Source organism: Heloderma suspectum, chromosome 2, assembly GCF_057233095.1.
Source record: "Heloderma suspectum isolate Gila_16-S chromosome 2, 16-S_ref, whole genome shotgun sequence".
In the NCBI taxonomy this organism is placed as follows: domain Eukaryota; kingdom Metazoa; phylum Chordata; class Lepidosauria; order Squamata; family Helodermatidae; genus Heloderma; species Heloderma suspectum.
In genome coordinates this window covers 263,303,362-263,325,639 of record NC_139459.1, presented here as the reverse complement: position 1 = coordinate 263,325,639, position 22,278 = coordinate 263,303,362, and the positions used below count along the sequence as shown (strand labels likewise).

At 42.7% G+C, this 22,278-nt stretch overlaps 1 long non-coding RNA gene across 1 annotated transcript; it reads right to left on the bottom strand.

The window, feature by feature from the left end:
* Positions 1-221: 221 nt before the first annotated feature.
* LOC146354484 (uncharacterized) lies at positions 222-14,426 on the bottom strand. Its single transcript, XR_014788418.1, has 6 exons — positions 12,243-14,426; positions 10,959-11,035; positions 4,654-4,720; positions 3,408-3,484; positions 2,293-2,398; positions 222-445 (listed from the first exon to the last, which is right to left on the bottom strand). It is a non-coding gene; the product is annotated as an uncharacterized LOC146354484 (long non-coding RNA).
* Between the last annotated feature and the right edge of the window lie 7,852 nt (positions 14,427-22,278).

Below are 22,278 nucleotides of genomic sequence, written 5' to 3'. Positions count from 1 at the left end.
TACTGGAACTGAGGGCCATCTGCCTGGCACTGAGACACCTAGCCCCACAGCTAGAGTAACTTGATGTCCTAATCAGAATGGACAACATGGTAGCAATGGCCTATGTGAACAAACAAGGTGGGATTCAGTCCAAATCCCTTCAGAAGGAGGCCATGATACTATTCAGGTGGGCACAAAAGCACCTCTGCTCCATCAAGGCGGAGCACTTAAAAGGCTTGTTAAACATCCAGATATTTTAATTTGGTATTTTCAAATAGTCTCTTTAATACAAAACATTCTACTATAACAGATACAAAACTAAAATACTTTATTTAGATTTCCATGACATCTTAATGTGTTGCTAGCGTACCCAGTCATTCATTGAAAAACATTTTTCTTCAGTATTTGTGAAGGGATGCCAGCTCCCAGCACTTCCAAAATGAAAGATTCATTATTTGCCCCTTCTCTAAATAATGAAGAGAAAAAAAGTAGTTAACAACACATTTTTGTCCACTGTCCTTTAAAAAAAATTTTAGCTGGGTTTTTTTGGGTTGAAACATATCTGGGAATTTTGAACTTGAAGTCATACAAACAGCCATATAGCAAAACACTAGGTGGAGGCCTTCAGCCATAACAAGTTCATGGCCTCCTTTTCTATCCCATGTAATATGCCATGTGTCTGCTGTGGCTGGCAAAAATCAAATAGATGTGTCAAAGAAAGCAACTTTTTTTCTGTAGATTTAGTCTCACTGGCTATAAGAAAAAGAGATTATAGACCCTGGAAAGCCCCATCTATAGACTCATGGAAGATTGCCTATATTCTTTTTTAATCTAAGAAATTTTCTTCATCTCAGAATACTGTGTGGTGTTCAGGAAGTTGCTTGCACCATTTTGTATTCATGACTGGAGTGGGAATATCTTAGCTAGGGAAGGGAATCTAGAACTCTCTTCCTTCTAAAGCTCTAGAACTTTATGCATGGTGGCTTGTACACACTCATATAGTATGACTGTACAAACATAGGAAGTTGGGGGTAGCATATTCCACACTGGGGCTCCATTTAAATACACACAGTGCTGCCCTTTAGGTTGTCTCTCTACATTAAGCAAGAAATCTGCATCCTTACCGGGGCTTTCTGATTTTGGTTTCTCTGTAGGATTAGGATGGGCTCCTTTACATGGTAGACATGTGGTTTGAATCAAGGGAGTACCTCCCTCCCTCCTTCCCATTTCTGTAAAGGAGTGGGAGATGGGGAGGGAGTCTTGTTTTCATCACTTAACTTGTGCTGTATTGTTTCCTCATAGCCACCAGAAAAGCTACGACTTACTTCTGAGTACACATAAGATTGTGCTGCAAGTCTGCTGTCCTAGACACACTTACTTCTGAATAGACATAAGTTACGCTGTAAGTCTGCAACCCTCAGCACACTTACTTTGGAGTAAGCCCCACTGAACTTAATGGGGCGCTCTGAATCAACAGAGGACGTTGATTCTGAGCTTGGTGGGGTGGGGGATCAGATCTGTCTCCCTTCGTTGCAGGGAGGCATTTTGCCCAAGCATTTACATGGCAGACACATGGTTTGAATCCAGGAAAGTCCTTCCTGGACTTTGGCAAATTCATAGCACTACTCCAGCATCACACACTGCGCCATTAACTTTTATTACTAGCTTATCTCCAATCTTTTTGAAAGCGGAATAACAGGGGAAATGTGCGGGAGATGTCCTGGAGGTTGACATCGTCGTCTAAAGGACCTGCAATCTTCCATGAGTGACCAATCATGAGCGTGCAATAAATCGCTTGTGTAGAGACACCCTTAGTAACTGAGATACAGAAAGATACACCTAATTGTGTGATCTTATACATATGCTTTAACTGCCCTGAAAGCTGCTGTCCCATCCAATATTTGGGTACTGAAATTAACATGCTGGATCCAGATTTTGTCATATTTAGAGTAGATCCATTGAAATCAACAAGACATATGACTAATTCAAGTACCACAGATTTCAACGGGTCCACACTATGACTAAATCTTGATCCAACTGACCATGTCCTGCTTTGCACCATTTGTCTTAAAAATACCCCAAAAACAAAAAAGATTCTTACTTATATTAGGGCACAATTATGCTGGGTTGTGCTCCTGTCTCTGGGCCAACAAATGATTTAGTCTTCACCAAACTCTTTTGTGGCACAGCAAAAATCGAACAATGCTGATATAGCAGCACTAAGGGAAAGATGTATGTCTGTTGCTGTGACTACTGTTTCAGTCCAGCCTTCCACAGGACTGGTCCCCAGTTGTAAAATTAGTCCCCTCTCACCTCTCATTATTTTAGTTTTTCTTCAGGAATAACTTTCATAAGTGTGTTAAGCTTAGAGTTCACCTCCTTCAATTGTCTCTCCAGGTCTGCTGTGTATCTGGAAAGCCTAGAACAGAACAGAAGGGAAACAATTAAAACCCATAAAAAATGTAAAGGAATAATGGGCATTTGTGTGTGGGGTTGGGGGATGGGACACTTTAGAATCCTTGGCAGTGACCGAAATCAGGAAGTTAATATATGGTCCCTTTATCAGATTTCCTGCGCTGCTTTTCAGGTTACTTCTTTTGATACCTTTCAAACACTACTGGAGCCCTCTGTGCCCTTTCAGCATTGCATCAATAAGGCCTTCGTAAGTTAAAGTATAGTAGCTCTGCAATAGGGTTAATGTCACTATCACCAGCCTATAGCAAGAATGGTATATTATCCCCAGAAATAGCTATATACTGCTCTCATTTTTATGCTTGAAAGGAAATGAAGGATCCAAAGCTTAATGGAGTCAGTTGAATGCTGGTTGGGCATTACTGTTGATTTTAAAATTGTGTGTGTGTGTGTGTGTTATATAATGTACAATATTGTATTTTTAAGGTTTTTAATCTTTGTAAACTGCCCAGATTGCTCTGGCTATTGGGCAGTACAGAAATGTAATAAATGAAATAAAATTTAAATGTTTTTTGAAAAGAGCCAAATGAAAGCTGGCTTTCTCAAACAGAGATTGTTTCCCCAGTTTACTAAACAGGGCAATACCTTAATAAAGGCATACTATTTAGGTGGGCATGAGTTTGACTGGCTCTCTCTGCTAAATTCACTGAGTGACAAATTTCAAGCTAGCTTCCATCTGTAACACGTAAAAACAAATCAGCCATTTTCTCAACCAAGTAGGACAGAATGATGCCTCCAAGCTGAATTCTCCATGATAAATTAGTATTTAGAAAGCAAAGGCATTTTGGGTGGGAAACTGCTTAGGTGAGGGCCACACTCTCTTCTCGTGTTGCCATTCCTCTCCTATTTCACAGCTTGACCTAAAGTGGGTCACAACTGCAGCACTATCACCATACAAATATATGGTAAAAAAAAGAATTGCCCCACTGGGATTATGACACTAAGTAGCAGCATACCTTTGAAATTCATTCTGAGAAACTGAATCGGGAAATACTGAGGTTGAAGACTGAGTTTTCCGCTTCCTGCTGAAATCCTGCAGACACAATATCATTTGTAAAAAATGCCCGTCATTAAGTCATGTCCCCTCTGTGGATATACTACATAATAACCTTGCTCAAGTAAACTTTCAGAAAGTATAAGCAGGGATGGAGGAAGAAGGGAATACAAAGTGGAAAGGATGAAGAGGGAGCTGAGGGGAAGACATTTTCTGTCCTTAAAACAAGTCCCTCTTTCTGATCCAGACAAACAAACACAAGTTACGTACAAAGGGAATACATGCAAGGCTAGGTGACTGCTGTGATACTACAGCAGCACTGCAAAAAATGTGGAATGTAGTATTAGGTACAGAATTTGGCTTTCTGAAAATGTCACCTATTTTAAGCCACATTTCTTTCCATTGGCACTGGCTACAAAGACAGGCTTCAGCATGGGCAGGCTGTGAGAAGTCAGAGGGGTGGCTATCAGATTTGCAGTGGCTGGGGTAGGGCCTTGACATTCCTGCTCCTTCCATAACTAGTAAAACCCCAAATAAACAATGCAGAAGAAATTAGGCAAAATAAGAAAGATGATAGATTTGCTTACTTTGCATAATTTATACAAATTTCAGAATGGAACATTGGTACTTACCAAGAAGGTTACTTCTGGATTGGTGTGCCGAAGGCACCATGCAATGGGTTACCTCCTATTGCCCAGGGAAAAGCAGGGACCATGTGACAGATTTTTAAGTACTCTGTTGGTCCCAGGCTCCTCCTTGCCAGTTCCATCTGTGGCTATAGCTCAGAAATAGAGAAAAGTAGAAACACTCCCAGGCAGAGTCATAAGAAGGACCACAAGGCCATGCAGATTTATGTTAGGACAGTTATCGAATCTGAAAGAACAACCTACTAGAGCCCTGTGGGAAAAGGACCAGCTTGAAGGAACAGAGGTCAGTTGATACAGAATTGTGTATGTGTAAGTGAAAAATAAGCGCAGTTGGGATGCCTTCTGCACACCAACCCAAAAGCTGTAAGCAAGGTTTGTTCTGAAGAAAACTACCAATAGCTTTTATTATGATGAAACTGTCAGATTACTCCTGGAATGTAAAAGACTATTATACTGCATTGGTGTTTACATCTTATAGCACAGAACCAATCAATATTGTTTTGTTGTTGTCTTACTACATGGACTGAGTTTATGGGAAGAAAACAGAAACGTAAGACTTACCTTATCTGAACTACTGACTCTGGAGATATGCTTGGCCACATCTGCTCTAGAGGTGGACTGTCCTTTTCTAACAGTCATGCAAGAAAAACACACACAACAATAATCCATGTTAAGTATAGCTCCTTGATTCTTTGTTGGGTGGAAGAAATCTTGGTGAACTACACAACAGAAAGGAAAGGTTTCTCCTGTGCAAGCACCGGGTCATTACTGACCCCTAGAGGGATGCCTGCTTACGCTGGCGTTTTCATGGCAGACTATAGCAGGGTGGTTTGCCATTGCCTTCCCCAGTCATGACTACCTTTCCCCCAGCAAGTTGGGTACTCATTTTACCGACCTGGGAAGGATGGAAGGCTGAGTTGACCTGAGCCGGCTACCCGAGACCCAGCTTCCGCTGGGATCGAACTCAGGTCGTGGGGAGAGTTTCAGTTGCAATACTGCCGCCTACCACTCTGCGCCACACGAGGCTCTACACAACAGAAAGTCAGATGAACTATATTGAAAAGGGTGGTCTCTGTCAATCCCCATCTCTTCTTGTCTTACAGTAACATCTAGTTGAAGCAGATGTGTGGCATGATATTATGTACAATGTTTCCCTGTTCCTTGCCTATAGCAGCCAATGAATGCAAGAAAACCACACCATGCATCTGCTCCAGCCAGATGTTACCAGGAGATGAGAAGAAGAGACATGGATCAGCAGCAGCCATACATTTCAGGAAACATCTAGTTTGGCCCTTAATCCATCTGAGTCAGGGCCAGGAGTAGATTTTCTTCCCTTCTTTCAAAATATGAGGGTGCAATCTGGCTCCACTGAATTCAGTGGATGTTTTGCCATTCGACTTCAACAGAACATGGACCATACCCTCAAGAACAGCAGCAGAATTCTCCTGTGATCCAGTCACAGAATATGCTGGGGCTAAAAGCAACAATTGCTCATGTGACAACAGGTGCTGGGTTTGGTGCTTAGGAAATGTACCCTCTGAGTAGAGGGTTGCAAGTTCAAGACTTCCTGTGGGAAGAATATGGAGCTGTGTACCTCTGACAGCCAGGATAACATGAAGTGTTGGATTTGGCCCAGGGAGAGTTGGCCCAGAGAGATTGTTGTAAGGATAAAATGGGATAACTTTTGAACTTCTTTAAAGAAAAGTAGGATACAAATGTGATAGTAAATAAATGTGTTCTGAAAATGAAAAGCTTGTGTAGTATGATGACATGAATGTTGAATTTAGTTCTGAGATCTGAATTCAAATGTTCTTGAGACTCACCAATTCCCAGTGACAAAGTCATAGCCCCATGAGTAAAATGGGACTTGTTTGCCCTAGGACTGCAAAAATGGGGAGAAGGACAATCTGGCCTCTGCCACCAGCCAAGGAATAAGGGCTAATGGGTAGGGTTTTTTTGTACTATTATAATCCTTCCTGGAAGTCATTTGATTGAAAGGCGGAGTATAAATATTTTAAATAAATAATTTCCAGGGTTGTTATAAGTACAAAACAAGATAAAGATTGTAAAATATGTTGAAAATATTAAGGGTAGTGTGAGTTGAACAGCTAATGTGCATAACAACTGGCCATTGTGCACATTCACTGCACCTCGTGGGGAATGTACATGTCATATATTAGTGAAGAGGGAATTGTGCACATTATCTGGCCATTATGTATAATCTCCCCCTTCATGGATCACTGCCTTGTTGTGGCGAAGGGGCTTGCGTAACTCAGTGAAGCCATAAGCTATGCCGTGCAGGGCCACCCAAGACGGACAGGTCATGGCAGAGAGTTCTGACAAAATGTGGTCCACTGGAGAAGGAAATGGCAACCCACTCCAGTATTCTTGCCAAGAAAACCCCATGGAACGTATCACAAGGCTAAAAGATATGACGCCGGAAGATGAGCCCCTCAGATTGGAAGGTGTCCAATATACTACTGGGGAAGAGCAGAGGGTATTTCCAAGTAGCACCAGAAAGAGTGAAGCGGCTGGGCCAAACCCGAAAGGACACTCAGCTGTGGATGTGTCTGGTGGTGAAAAGAAAATCCGATGCTGTAAAGAACAATATTGTTTAGGAACTTGGAATGTCAGATCAATGAATCAAGGTAAGCTGGAGGTGGTCAAACATGAGATGGCAAGACTGAACATCAACATCTTGGGAATCAGCGAACTAAAATGGACAGGCATGGGCGAATTTAATTCAGGTGACCATCTTATCTACTATTGTGGGCAAGAATCCCTTAGAAGAAATGGAGTAGCACTCATAGTCAACAAAAGGGTGGGAAAAGCAGTACTGGGGTACAATCTTAAAAATGATAGAATGATCTCAGTACGAATCCAAGGCAAACCATTCAACATCACAGTAATTCAAGTCTATGCCCCAACCACTGAGGCCGAAGAAGCTGAGGTGGATCGGTTCTATGAAGACCTACAACACCTTCTAGAACTAACACCAAAAAAAGATGTCCTCTTCATCATAGGGGATTGGAATGCTAAAGTAGGAAGTCAAGAAATCACTGGGATAACAGGCAGGCATGGCCTTGGTGTACAAAATGAAGCAGGACAAAAGCTAATAGAGTTTTGCCAAGAGAACACGCTGATCAGAGCAAACACTCTTTTTCAACAGCACAAGAGACGACTCTACACATGGACATCACCAGATGGTCAATATTGAAATCAGATTGATGATGTCCTTTGCAGCCAAAGATGGAGAAGCTCTATACAGTCAGTAAAAACAAGACCTGGAGCTGACTGTGGCTCAGATCATGAGCTGCTTCTTGCAAAATTTCGGCTGAAATTGAAGAACGTAGGGAAAACCACTAAACCATTCAGGTATGACCTAAATCATATCCCTGATGAATATACAGTGGAGGTGAGGAATAGATTTCAGGGATTAGACCTGATAGACAGAGTGCCTGAGGAACTATGGACGTAGGTCCGTAACATTGTTCAGGAGGCAGCAATGAAATCCATCCCAAAGAAAAAGAAATGCAAGAAAGCCAAGTGGCTATCTGATGAGGCTTTACAAGTAGCTGAGGAAAGAAGGGAAGCGAAAAGCAAGGGAGAAAGGGGAAGATATATCCAACTGAATGCAGAGTTCCAGAGAAGAGCAAGGAGAGACAAGAAGGCCTTCTTAAATGAACAATGCAAAGTAATCGAGGAAAACAACAGAATGGGAAAGACTAGAGATCTCTTCAAGAAAATTGGAGATCTCAAGGGAACGTTTTGTGCAAAGACGGGCATGATAAAGGACAAAGAAGGCAGGGACCTCACAGAAACAGATGAGATTAAGAAGAGGTGGCAAGAATACACAGAAGAACTATACAGGAAAGATCTGAATGTCCCTGATAGCCATGATAGTGCAGTCAGTGAACTTGAGCCGGACATCCTAGAGAGTGAAGTCAAGTGGGCCTTAGGAAGCATTAGTAACAACAAAGCTAGCGGAGATGACAGTCTTCCAGCTGAGCTATTTAAAATCCTAAAAGATGATGCTGTTAAAGTGGTGCATTCAATATGCCAACAAATTTGGAACACTCAGCAATGGCCACAAGACTGGAAAAGGTCAGTTTACATTCCAATTCCAAAGAAGGGCAACGCCAAAGAGTGTTCAAGCTACCGCACAATTGCGCTCATTTCACATGCCAACAAGGTGATGCTCTAAATCCTACAAGTTAGGCTTCAGCAGTATGCGAACTGAGAACTCCCGGAAGTACAAGCTGGGTTTCGAAGAGGCAGAGGAACTAGAGATCAAATCGCCAACATTCGCTGCATCATGGAGAAAGCAAGAGAATTCCAGAAAAACGTCTATTTCTGCTTCATGGACTACGCTAAAGCCTTTGATTGTGTGGATCACAACAAACTGTGGCAAATTCTTAAAGTGATGGGAGTACCAGACCACCTTACCTGTCTCCTGAGAAACCTGTACGAGGTTCAGGAAGCAACAGTAAGAACCAGACATGGAACAACCGAGTGGTTCAAAACTGGGAAAGGAGTACGACAAGGCTGCATATTGTCACCCTGCTTATTTAACTTATATGCAGAGTACATCATGAGAAACACCGGGTTGGATGAATCACAGGTCGGAATTAAGATTGCTGGGAGAATTATCAACAACCTCCGATATGCAGACGATACCACCCTAATAGCAGAAAGCGAAGAGGATCTAAAGAGCCTCTTGTTGAGGGTGAAAGTGGAGAGTGCAAAAGCTGGTTTGAAACTCAACATTAAAAAAACAAAGATCATGGCATCTGGCCCCATCCCTTCCTGGCATATAGAAGGGGAAGAAATGGAAGCAGTGACAGATTTTACTTTCTTGGGCTCCAAGATCACCATAGACGGTGACTGTAGCCATGAAATTAAAAGACGCTTGCTCCTTGGGACGAAAGCTATGGCAAACCTAGACAGCATAGTAAGAAGCAGAGACATCACCTTGCCGACAAAGGTCCGTCTAATCAAAGCTATGGTTTTCCCAGTAGTAATGTATGGCTGTGAGAGCTGGACTATAAGGAAGGCTGAGCACCGAAGAATTGATGCTTTCGAACTGTGGTGCTGGAGAAGACTCTTACGAGTCCCCTGGGCTGCAAGGAGGTCAAATCAGTCAATCCTAAAGGAAATCAACCCTGAGTGCTCATTGGAAGGACAGATACTGAAGCTGAAGCTCAAATATTTTGGCCACCTAATGAGAAGAGAAAACTCTCTGGAAAAGACCCTGATGCTGGGAAAGACAGAAGGCAAAAGGAGAAGGGGACAGCAGAGGATGAGATGGCTAGATAGCATCACCGATGCAATGAATATGAACTTGAGCACGCTCCAGGAGAGAGCGCAGGACAGGAAGGCCTGGCGTGCTATGGTCCATGGGGTCACGAAGAGTCGGACACGACTGAACAACAACAACAACAACAGTCTCCTTAGCAGTTTCCCTTGTCATTGCCATCACCACCACAGCCTTAGCTCTGAGTAGGCATGACACAATTCCAAACGACAACTCCCAAGATGCACTTTGATATCACCCGTGTGCAAAGCTCATTTACATAGAACGAGAGTTTGCTTTGAGGGAGAACTCTCATCTGAGCCTACATGGGTGAGTTTGTTATTTTCTGAATAAACAATTAATTTGTTCAGGGTAAGTTCGCCCATCACCATGCATTATTCCCAACAAGCCTTGTGGCATGTCCATTTCCAGGCCTGATTCAAAGTGCTGGTATTAACATTCAAAGCCCTAAACGGCTTGAGGCCAGGTTACCTGAAAGATAGTCTCTTCCCATATGTGCCTGCCCAGACCCTAAGTTCGTCTTCAGCGGTACTGCTCTGGGAGCCCCCACCAAATGGTGAGGTATGTGGCTACCAAGAAGACAGCTTTTTCTGCTGTGACACTCTGGCTGTGGAATGAGCTCTCCAAAGAGGCTCGCCTGACACCTACGTTGCAGTCTTTTCAGCACCTTCCCCCCAGGCATTTTAGTCTTTTAGCTCTGTTGTTTTAAATCTGTTATTGTATTTGAAATCTCTGCATTGCTGCTAGGCTTTATTTTGATTTGTACTTTTATACTGTAGTTTTAAATTTTTACATTTTATATTGTATTTTATGATGTATTTTGTGGTTTTAATTGTTGGGAACTGCCCAGAGAGCTTCTGTTATTGGGTGGTATAGAAATGAAATGAATGAATGAATGAATGAATGAATGAATAAATAAATAAATAAATGTGCATATTTCAACTGCACATTCTCCAGGCATTTTGCATAATCTCCAACAGGCCTTGGAGAATGTACATATCGCAAGAAGAGCAGCACTGGTCACATTTCATTTCATTTTTATCACTCGTTCCATGATAATCTTCATGAAAGGTTGGGTTTTTAATTCTCCCACCCCATATAACCCTTAACTTACACAGTTGCATCCAGACCTTTTTCCTCCTAAATAAATACATTTCCTGTGCGTCCACTCATTACATACAGTAGCTGGAATTGGAGGAGGGTGGTTGAACAGTGGGCAGGATGAGGGACAAGAAAATCCTTTCTCCAGACCAACTGCAGGAAGGGCACCCTTCTTTAACAACATAGAAATTTTCCCCTGAGAAACCCAAGAATTACATATTAAATAGGAGTAATAAGAAATTGATCATAAGGTGTGCTACAGCCAATACCCCACTACATTGCACAACTATCTGTAGTCGACCATGTGAAAACACAGCTGTCTAGAAGGTTGTGCTGAAGGCTTTCCAACAGGGAAGAGCAGCTCCAGTTTGTCAATATTAGCATGCTCATGAAAATGAAAGGAGCACAAAGTTAAACAAAAGCAGCAGCATGCCTGAAGTTTGATTCCTACCTTTTCATACTGTACAACTCTTCTGTCTGTGATGTCTGTCTCTTCAGTTTGAGTTTCACTAGAGCTTTATTGTAACTCTAAGAACGATATAAAAATAGCGCAATTAAGTGAAAAATCTCCAAAACTTACAGTACGGCAATACCCTTGTTATGACCTACTAAACTGTCACAAATTGGTGAGCAAACGTCTGAGTTCTCAGAACTCTTCTTCTGGCTGGATATTAAGCAAAACCCAGTGGGAGTGGGGGAGAGAGAAAAATCTGGATATGATGTTGGAGTTCTAAAGTTGCAGTGTGCATGAGTCTTAAGACAGAATGTGGGTAATACTAGGCAGACTTAATTTGATTAGTCTCTGTAGGTGCAAAACAATTTCAGCATGCACTAAAGGCTGCTGGGATAGAGAAGCAATAATGTCTCTTCATACTGAAAATATAAAATGTAGCAATTACTTAGATCTATCTTCAGCACAGACTGGAATGCACAGGTCTCTTCTGAAGCAAAGAGCAGAACAGAAATGTGATAGGACTGGATCCAGGATCTGCCTTCTGTGGACAGAAGGGCTCCACTCATGGAAGGTGCCTCCCGCAGATTTTTAGGATTCCCCCTCTATACCGCATCTCACCTCACCTCATTCAGCAGGGTCCCCCAACCTCAGTGCTGCATTTTCAAGGGTCTGCCATGGAGAGGATGGAGCGGGAAAGTCAGCTTCAGGCAGCCCAGTTGCATATGCCTAAATATAGACCCATTCTATAGGGCAGTATCCAACAGGGCTGCTATGCTCGTACTGCTTGTGTTGCACCAGCAGAACCAATCTCTTGCACAACGGAGAGTTAGCAGTTCTAAAAGTAACCCTAGGAACGCGTCAGACAGCCCATTTGCATGCCCCTAAATACAGATCCAACTTATGCGGCAGGATCCAACAGGGCTGCTGTGCTCCCTCTGATTGTATTGCACCAGCAGGCCCAACTGCTTGCACATGGGGAGTTAGTGGTCTTAAAAGTAATCCTGGAAAGGAGGAGAAACGTTTGTTCCTAGACTGAGACAAGTCAGTGGAGCTCCCTTCTGTGAGCTCCGCGGACCTGCCCCATTCCAGAAATGAGCTGTTTCTGTTCCTTTCGGGTTGCTTTTAAAACCACTAACCCCGTTGAGCATGTGGTCAGTCCCATTGGCACACAGGCGCAACAGGATACTGCCCAATGTCTTTACGTTGGTGAAATTGGAGATTGATTTTAGGTCATGCAGTAGGTAAAAAAAAGTCAACAGGAGCTAAATTGAGTAGTGTTACCTAGAACTGGAGGGCATGCATAGACAGCTGGGTTTGTGATGGTCACGTAGACTGCATGGTGAATTGCCTGCCTGGTTCGAAGGTTGTGGATATCATGCGCTGTCTAGTTAGCCTAGTAGATAGTGCTGGGGTGGAGTCAGTGGTTGTGGTCTGTGTTGGTACCAACAAAGTGGGGGAATGTAGTCATGAGGTCCTGGAAGGCAAATTTCGGTTGCTAAGTAGGAGACTGAAATCCAGGACTACCAAGGTGGCTTTCTCTGAAATGCTACCTGTTCCATGTGCAGGGCCAGCTAGACTGGCAAAGCTAAGGAGTCTCAATGTGTGGATGAGATGGTGGTGCAGGGAGGAGGGGTTCAGATTGGTAGGCACTGGGGAACGTTTCGGGACAAACTGGGCCTGTCCAAAAGGGACAGACTCCACTTGAACCAAAATGGAACTAGGCTGCTGGTGCTACAGATAAAAAAGGTGGCAGAGCAACTTTTAAACTAAACCCTGGGGAAAAGCCCAGAGGAGCTGGGAAGCATCCAGTTTGGGTTAAATCATCCCAAAGGGATGTAGATAAAAATGTTTTTGATTGCCCAAATGTAGAAGGGGAGGAAATAGGCTAGAAGTACATGGTAGAACATAATAGCCAATCAAAGGAGCCAATGTCCCATAGCAAAAGATGCAAACGCCAAAGGCATCTGGGGAAGGATACCATGTATAGGTGTTTTTATGCAAATGCTAGAAGCCTCTGAGCTAAAATGGGAGGGTTAGAGTGCTTGATTTTAAAGGAAAACCTGGATATAGTGGGCATTACAGAAACCTGGTGGAGCAGAGACAACCAGTGGGATATAGTCATCTCTGGATATAAACTCTATAGGAAGGGCAGGGAATGGTGTACTGGGGGAGGTATTGCCCTGTACATCAAAGAGGGCAGAGAGTTGAGCAGACTAGAACACCTAAAAGGGGTAGGCTCTTCCACAGAAACAATGTGGGTGACAATACCAGGCTCCAAAACTAATTTAGTGCTAGGAATGTGCTATCATCCCCCAGTCCAGAATGCTCAGAGTGACCTTGAGATGGAAAACGAAATCAGGGAGGCCTCCAAACAAGGAAGTGTTGTAATAATGGGCGACTTCAATTACCACCACATTGATTGGATAAATGCATGTTCGACAAAGAGGTTAAATTTCTCAGTGCCCTAAATGATTGTGCCCTAGAACAGTTGGTCATGGAACCAACCAGAGGGGAGGTGACCTTGGATTTAATTCTAAGTGGTGTCGCCCAGGACCTAGTACAAGATGTAAATGTTGTTGAACCAGTTGGAAACAGTGATCACAGTGCTATCAGATTAATATATATTTAAGTGGGAAATTGCCCAGAAAGTCCAACACAGTCGCATTTGACTTCAAAAGACGAAACTTCTCTACATGCGGGAACTGGTGAAAAAGAAGTTAAAAGGGGGAGTCAGGATTAAATCCCTTCAAAATGCTTGGAGATTACTCAAAACCACAATAGAAGCCCAGCTAAAATGTATACCACAGGTTAGGAAAGGTAGCATCAAGTCCAAGAGGTTGGCGGCATGGTTAACGAGCAGTGTTAAGGGAGCCATTAGAGAAAAGAGAGCTTCCTTCAGAAAATGGAAGTCTTGCCAAAGTAAGGAAAACCAAAAGCTTGCACAAAGGCGATGCAAGCAAACAAAAAGCATTTTGAAGAGCTTATCGCTAACAACATCAAGGCCAACAATAAAGACTTCTTTCAATATATCAGCAACAGAAAACCAGCTAGGGAGATGGTTGGACCACTGGATGACAATGGAATTAAAGGAGTACCGAAGGAGGACAAGGAGACTGCAGAGAAGCTGAAAGAATTCTTTTCATCCGCCTTTACTGCAGAAGATATAGAACAGATACCTATGCCTGAACTGGTGTTTTCAGGAAGGGAGTCTGAGGAACTGAGGCAAAGAGGGGTGACAAAATATGAAGTTCTCAACCTTATTGATAAATTGAAAGCAAATAAATCATCAGGCCTAGATGGAATCCATCCTAGAGTTCTCAAAGAACTCAAATATGAAATTGCTGATCTTCTAACCAATATATGCAACATGTCCCTAAGATCAGCCTCTATATCAGAGGACTGGAAGATGGCCAATGTAACACCAATTTTCAAAAAGGGATCCAGGAAACTACAGGCCCGTTAGCTTAATGTCTGTTCCGGGTAAATTGGTTGAAGGCATTTGTTGTTGTTCTTCAGTCGTTACGTCGTGTCCGACTCTTCGTGACCCCAAGGACCATAGCACGCCAGGCCTTCCTGTCCTCTGCTCTCTCCCGGAGCATGCTCAAGTTCATATTTATTGCATTGGTGATGCTATCTAGCCATCTCATCCTCTGCCGTCCCCTTCTCCTTTTGCCTTCAGTCTTTCCCAGCATCAGGGTCTTTTCCAGAGAGTTTTCTCTTCGCATTAGGTGGCCAAAATATTTGAGCTTCAGCTTCAGGATCTGTCCTTCCAATGAGCAGTCAGGGTTGATTTCCTTTAGGATGGATTGATTTGACCTCCTTGCAGTCCAGGGGACTCGTAAGAGTCTTCTCCAGCACCACAGTTCGAAGGCATCAATTCTTTGGCACTCAGCCTTCCTTACAGTCCAGCTCTCACAGCCATACATTACTACTGGGAAAACCATAGTTTTGATTATACAAACCTTTGTCGGCAAGGTGATGTCTCTGCTTCTTACTATGCTGTCTAGGTTGGCCATAGCTTTCCTCCCAGGGAGCAAGTGTCTTTTAATTTCAAGGCTACAGTCACTGTCTGCAGTGATCTTGGAGCCCAAGAAAATAAAATCTGTCACTACTTCCATTTCTTCCCCTTCTATATGCCAGGAAGGGATGGGGCCAGATGCCATGATCTTCGTTTTTTTAATGTTGAGTTTCAAACCAGCTTTTGCACTCTTTCACCCTCAACAAGAGGCTCTTTAGATCCGCTTCTCTTTCTGCCATTAGGGTGGTATCGTCTGCATATCTGAGGTTGCTGATAATTCTCCTGGCAATCTTAATTCCGACCTGTGATTCATCCAACCCGGCGTTTCTCATGATGTACTCTGCATACAAGTTAAATAAGCAGGGAGACAATATGCAGCCTTGTCGTACTCCTTTCCCAATTCTGAACGGTTGTTCCATGTCTGGTTCTTACTGTTGCTTCTTGACCCTCGTACAGGTTTCTCAGGAGACAGGTACGGTGGTCTGGTACTCCCATCTCTTTCAGAATTTGCCAGTTTGTTGTGATCCACACAATCAAAGGCTTTAGCGTAGTCCATGAAGCAGAAATAGACGTTTTTCTGGAATTCTCTTGCTTTCTCCATGATCCAGTGAATGTTGGCGATTTGATCTCTAGTTCCTCTGCCTCTTTGAAACCCAGCTTGTACTTCCGGTAGTTCTCGGTTCACATACTGCTGAAGCCTAGCTTGTAGGATTTTGAGCATAACCTTGCTGGCATGTGAAATGACCACAATTGTACGGTAGTTTGAACATTCTTTGGCATTGCCCTTCTTTGGGATTGCAATTTAAACTGACCTTTTCCAGTCTTGTGGCCACTGTTGAGTGTTCCAAATTTGCTGGCATATTGAGTGCAGCACTTAGGATCTTAAATAGCTCAGCTGGAATACTGTCATGTCTGCTAGTTTTGTTGTTACTAATGCTTCCTAAGGCCCACTTGACTTCACTCTCGAGGATGTCCGGCTCAAGTTCAGTGACCGCACTCTCATGGCTATCAGGGACATTTAAGACCTTTCCTGTATAGTTCTTCTGTGTATTCTTTCCACCTCTTCTTAATCTCATCTGCATCTGTTAGGTCCCTGCCTTCTTTGTCCTTTATCATGCCCATCTTTGCACAAAACGTTCCCTTGAGATCTCCGATTTTCTTGAAAAGATCTCTAATCTTTCCCATTCTATTGTTTTCCTTGATTTCTTTGCATTGTTCATTTAAGAAGGCCTTCTTGTCTCTCCTTGCTCTTCTCTGGAACTCTGCATTCAGTTGGGTATATCTTCCCCTTTCTCCCTTGCTTTTCGCTTCCCTTCTTTCCTCAGCTACTTGTAAAGCCTCATCAGACAGCCACTTGGCTTTCTTGCATTTCTTTTTCTTTGGGATGGATTTCGTTGCTGCCTCCTGAACAATGTTACGGACCTACGTCCATAGTTCCTCAGGCACTCTGTCTATCAGTCTAATCTCTTAAATCTATTCCTCACCTCCACTGTATATTCATCAGGGATATGATTTAGGTCATACCTGAATGGTTTAGTGGTTTTCCCTACGTTCTTCAATTTCAGCCGAAATTTTGCAAGAAGCAGCTCATGATCTGAGCCACAGTCAGCTCCAGATCTTGTTCTGACTGACTGTATAGAGCTTCTCCATCTTTGGCTGCAAAGGACATCATCAATCTGATTTTGATATTGACCATCTGGTGATGTCCATGTGTAGAGTCGCCTCTTGTGCTGTTGGAAAAGAGTGTTTGCTCTGGTCAGCGTGTTCTCTTGGCAAAACTCTATTAGCCTTTGTCCGGCTTCATTTTGTACACCAAGGCCATGCTTGCCTGTTATCCCGGTGATTTCTTGACTTCCTACTTTGGCATTCCAATCCCCTATGATGAAGAGGACATCTTTTTTTGGTGTTAGTTCTAGAAGGTGTTGTAGGTCTTCATAGAACCGATCAAACTCAGCTTCTTCGGCCTCAGTGGTTGGGGCATAGACTTGAATTACTGTGATGTTGAATGGTTTGCCTTGGATTCGTACTGAGATCATTCTGTCGTTTTTGAGATTGTACCCCAGTACTGCTTTCCCCACCCTTTTATTGACTATGAGTGCTATTCCATTTCTTCTAAGGGATTCTTGCCCACAGTAGTAGATATAATGGTCACCTGAATTAAATTCGCTCATGCTTGTCCATTTTAGTTCGCTGATTCCCAAGATGTCGATGTTCAATCTTTCCATCTCATGGCATTACTAAATATAAAATTAGTAAGCATATAGAAGGACAAGCCTGCTGAAAAAGAATCAACACAGCTTCCACAAAGGTAAGTCCTGTCTCACTGTCTCACTTTCAGAGTTCTTTCAGAGTGTCAATAAACATGTAGACATGGGTGATCCAGTAGACATTGTTTACTTGGACTTCCAAAAGAATTTTGAAAAAGTCCCTCACCAAAGACTCCTGAGCAAACTTAGCAGTCATGGAATAAGAGGACAGGTCCTCTTCTGGATCGGCAACTGATTAAAGAACAGAAAGCAGAGAGTAGGAATACACTGTAAATTCTCCCAAGGGAGAGAAGTAAATAGTAGGATCCCACAGGGATCTGTGTTAGGACCAATGCTTTTCAACCTGTTCATAAATGAGCTGGAATTAGGAGTGAGCAGTGAAGCGGCCAAGTTTGCAGATGACATCAAATTATTTAGGGTGGTTAAAACAAAAAGGGATTGTGAAGAGCTCCAAAATGATCTCTCCAGACTGGGAGAATGGGCATCTAAATGGCAAATGCGGTTCAATGTAAGCAAGTGTAAACTGATGCACGTTGGGGCAAAAAATCCCAACTTCAAGCATAGCCTGATGGAATCTGAGCTAGCGGTGACCGACCAGGAAAGAGATCTTGGGGTTGTGGTGGACATCTCAATGAAGAGGTCAGCCCAGTGTGCGGCTTCTGTAAAAAAGGCAAACTCCATGTTAGGCATAATTGGAAACGGAACTGAGAATAAAACTGCCAATATCATACTACCCCTATACAAATCTATAGTGCAATCACACTTGGAATACTGTGTACAGTTCTGGTCACCACACCTAAAGAAAAATATTGTAGAGCTGGAAAAAGTGCAGAAAAGGGCAACTAAAATGATCAAGAGTATCTTCCCTATGAGAGGAGGTTACAACAGCTGGGATTGTTTAGCTTGGAAAAAAGAAGGGTAAGGGGAGACATGATAGAGGTCTACAAAATTATGCATGGTGTGGAGAATGTGGAGAGGGAGACATTTTTCTCCCTCTCTAAATACTAGAACTTGGGGTCATCCCATAAAGCTGATTGGTGGGAGATTTGGGACAGATAAAAGTAAGTACTTCTTCACAAAACGCATAGTTAAACTATGGAATTCGCTACCACAGGATATAGTGATGGCCACCAATTTGGATGGCTTTAAAAGGCGGTTGGACAAATTCCCGGAGGAAAAGGCTATCAATGGGTACTAGTCCTGATGGCTATGTGCTACCTCCAGTACCAGAGGCAGCGAGCCTATGTACACCAGTTGCTGGAGAACATGGGCCAATGGGTGCTCTTGCGCTCATGCCCTGCTGTGGATTCCTGGTGACAGCTGGTTGACCACTGTGTGACCAGAATGCTGGATTAGATGGACCCTTGGTCTGATCCAGCATGGCTCTTCTTATGTTCTTATCCCTTCTTCAGGTGACAACTCATCTCTTAATTGAGTTATTTTAGGATTGTTCAGGTTTTGAACAGAGAGTGAAGTTTCCACAAAAACATAGAGCAGGAAGAGCTTGTTTTTTTTTAATGTAAGGCTGCATATATCAGCATATATGCATATATGGTAAATGCACAATTGATAACAGCCACTCCTTGGGCTGATCAAATAAAGTGGCTTGAAAAAAATCTGTTCTTTAATAGTTAAATGCCACATGAGATCTTCAGTGTAGCCAGAGCTGTTGGTCCCACTAAAAATAGGTTTGTACATTCATCATTTATGCAAAATTCACATTTCTTTTGTTTATTTGCTTTCCGTGGAAAACAAAATGGGCCGTTGTTAGTAACATGTTTAAAAACCATGTTGTCAAAAAGAAGCCATGGGCAATATAAAGGTATTTAGGGTACTTTCACAAATCACAAAATGTGCACCATTTTGTCCTAATATAGGGCTGGTCCCCGTAACATGAGGACATGATGGGAATCAAATGTTGAGTTTCTACTATAAAAGCAGTGAACTGTTCAGATAGACATGCCTCACACGAACAGTCAACCAAAAATGACTCCCTGTATTCTGATGTAACTCAAACAATGAGATGGCAAAATCCCATTCAATGACCTGTCTTGCACATAATGCTAACCCATGGTTTATTTAACCCATGGTTAACTCATGGTTTGTTGGCCTACCCAGGGTTTTTCTGGAAGACAACTGAATAAGCCACAGTTTGTTTTCTCAATCTCTGGGTTGTTTGTTTCCCTCCTCTTTTGCCTGCTTCCTCCCTGTATCCCAAATGCCTTTGCAGTGCTGTAGTACTGGAATGTAGAGTGGCTGATTTTTTTTTTTTTTACCACTCTTGCCTGCTGCTTCTGTAGCCTGGTGAAACAACCCATGAACAACCAAAGTTCTGGGTTCACAACCCATGGTTTAAACAAGCCAGAGTTCACAACCCAACAATGAACTATGGGTTCTCTTTCTGGGTTGTACATTGTTAACAAACTATGGTCTGTTTGCACAGCTGGGTTTGCATATCATGACAATCCAGAATTCAACAACCCATAGGATAAATAAATCATGGGTTGGCGTTATGAACCAGATCACTGTGTATGTAGCCATACATGTGCTGAAGCCAAGAGAATTACGCTCAGGTAAATGGAACTATAGGAGGTATTTATTGAGTTCTTAATAAAATATTGAGAAAGACTATGCAGGTAGTAAGTATTCATTGTACTCAAAACACTTATTTTGTTTCTGAGAATATTTATATGAACAAGATTTAGGTGCTTACCTGCCTAATAAGGTCACTGATCTCAAATTCTCTGCTCGGGATAACTGAGAAGTCAGCTTTCACTTCAGAGTATGTATCGTTAATAATCGCCAAGAACATGTTCTGTGCAAAAGAGAATTTTGTGTCTTTATAGAAGCAGAGAATGAACTGACTGTCAGGAGTCTCAGGGCTTATCTAATCTGAACCATTGTATTCAAAAGCAATGCTGCCCGAGTACTCAATGTAATACAGCAGTACAATAATAAGTAAAACCATGTTGTCATATGCAAGAGGTAGTGAACAAGGAAAAAAAATAAATTCGTATTAGAAGAGGGCTACAGCCACCTTGTTTAGGGTTGGCAAGAACTGGTTTCTATTAATTTTATAACGTATTTATAACTGGCTATTGGCTCCTTCCAGTGTCCCCATATTAATGCGCTGACTGCATCTGCCATTTCTTCCTGGATATATCCCATGCATCACAAGAATAGTTAGTGCAGACCACAACTTTTTGCTGGCTAGTGTCCCTATTTCTTTATTTCATTAATCAACCACTGAAAAACAATTGTTCTCTGGATGACATTAGGATTTCACTTCTGCAATTTGTTGTGGGATGTCATGGCCTTTTTAAAGAGGTGCAAAGCAAACCTCATGATGCCTGGACAGCCACTATAAGGAACAATGACCTATACAAACTTGCCAGTTGAAGTGAAAAGCAGGGGTGCTTTACTGGTGATATCTGTGTACACTACTGTTTCAAGCAGCACACTGGTGTGCCTACCCAGAGCAGATCTATTCATAAGTGTCTCAGACTGCTACTTAGCCTGACAGACTGGCACACATCGTTTTACAAGGAGACATAGTGGGCTAGAGCCCTTCCTGATAACATTTCTACTCATGAGTAAGGGACAGAGCTCGCCCCTTGACTTGGCTGTGCATTGGCTCACAAGGAATTTTGGGGCTTACTTCCATGCATAGGATGGCAGGCATAGACAGCCATAGAAACATATCCCACATTTAAACAACTCAACTGTGGGGGTGGGAATTGGAAAACCTGACTATGATTTAGTTTTCTCATCTTAGGTCTTACTGACAATTATTAAAAGGTACACTGCATTTTACAATCATGCCTGCTTTTACATAAGCAGCATGACTCTGCTGTTCCCATTGATAACATCAAGCCTTGTCTAATTAAACTGGCAGGCCTACCAATTATAAAAATAAACTATGAAAAAAAAACTGCTCATACCCACCCCCAACTCTGGTCCTTTAATTTCACCCTCTGAAGCAGAGCGAATAGACAAGTAAGAATTTAGCCTTTCTAAAATTGGCTCCCAAACCCACACACACATTTGCAGGCCACCCTCTCTTTCTTTTCCTCTTCCTTGAGTCTTCTTGTTTTTCCCTGACTCATTAACAACCCATTACTAAGCTTAGCACTGCAGAGACTGCTGAAGCAAAAGTCAGCCCAAATGTTGCAACACCAGAATAATTTTATGCCATGGGTAGTGAGTGACACACAATTTCTCTCTTTGGAGGAATTGTAGCAGAAGTTGGACCTAATTCTGACAGTATTGCACTGGTGTAAATAGGGACTGCCAGTGCTCACGGCCAAATTTTATGCACATCTACTTGGAAATAAGTCCCAGAGTTCAATGGGGCTTAGTGAGCATACAATTTCCCTTTAATTAAGATATATTTTTAGAATGCAAGTGTGAGATTCTGACATTTAACATGAGTCTAATGTAGTGTCCTAAAAGGTGAGGAACTAGGAAGACAACAACAATCCACCCCAATCCAGCTAAGCACACGTGCCTAATTGTTGATGGTACTGGTGAGTTCTACAGGGTGATAAGGATTCAGCAGGGGAACTAAATCCATCTCCCCATTCTCTCTCTCCTAAAAAGCTAACTGGCAGGCCCTATCACAAATTTTCTGACTGGCACTACACATGTACAATTCAAGCTGCTGAACTGGGCTAAGAATCACATGTGCAGCACCTGTTACTGTACATGCTTCCTTATCCAGCTGGGAATATGCACATGTAAACCTGCTTCCAGAGGCATATCCCAGTTCTGGTTATTCCAACTCAGGAGTTTCTCACCTCTTGGGCTAAATGAAGAAGTAGATCACTTACTTCTGTTGTAAACAAGTGCTTGGAGAATGTATTATATCCATATTATATCTGGACCTATTCCAGATATAATATAGAATTTGTTGTTGTTGTTCAGTCGTTCAGTCGTGTCCGACTCTTCGTGACCCCATGGACCATAGCACGCCAGGCCTCCCTGTCCTGCGCTCTCTCCCGGAGCGTGCTCAAGTTCATATTCATTGCATCCG